This window comes from Colobus angolensis, unplaced genomic scaffold, assembly GCF_000951035.1.
Source record: "Colobus angolensis palliatus isolate OR3802 unplaced genomic scaffold, Cang.pa_1.0 Scaffold32, whole genome shotgun sequence".
NCBI lineage: Eukaryota > Metazoa > Chordata > Mammalia > Primates > Cercopithecidae > Colobus > Colobus angolensis.
This window is the reverse complement of record NW_012116488.1, coordinates 4,119,452-4,119,759: the sequence shown is the minus strand read 5'-3', so window position 1 is coordinate 4,119,759 and position 308 is coordinate 4,119,452. Positions and strand designations below refer to the sequence as shown.

General features: G+C 74.7%; 1 protein-coding gene across 1 annotated transcript in view; it reads left to right on the top strand.

Annotated features, from left to right (window-relative positions):
• The window catches only part of PPP2R5C (protein phosphatase 2, regulatory subunit B', gamma), a 170,539-nt gene that overhangs the window by 22,083 nt on the left and 148,148 nt on the right, over nt 1-308 (top strand). The gene's annotated exons all lie outside the window — the stretch shown is intronic.

Here is a 308-nt window from a genome sequence, read left to right as displayed (position 1 = left end):
GGCCCCAGGCCGCGGTCCCGCCTCGCCCCAGAGCCCGGAGGAGGGGAGCCGGCCCCCTGGGGAAGAAGCGGAGGATGCGGATCTGGCCTCCTGCGCTGCGCCTCCAACCCTCTGCTTGGCCACGCGCGAACCGCGCTCTCCCATTTCCTTTCGGTCCCGTCTCGGGGGCTTCGTCCTCTCGCCGTGGCCGTGGCCAGGCGTCCCGGAGCGGCACCCAGGATCCCACCCCAGCACCCGCTCCCGCTCCCACCCTCGTCTGCGCCCACCCGCCCTGGGCAGCTGCTCCCAAGGGAGCCCCTCGCTCGCTC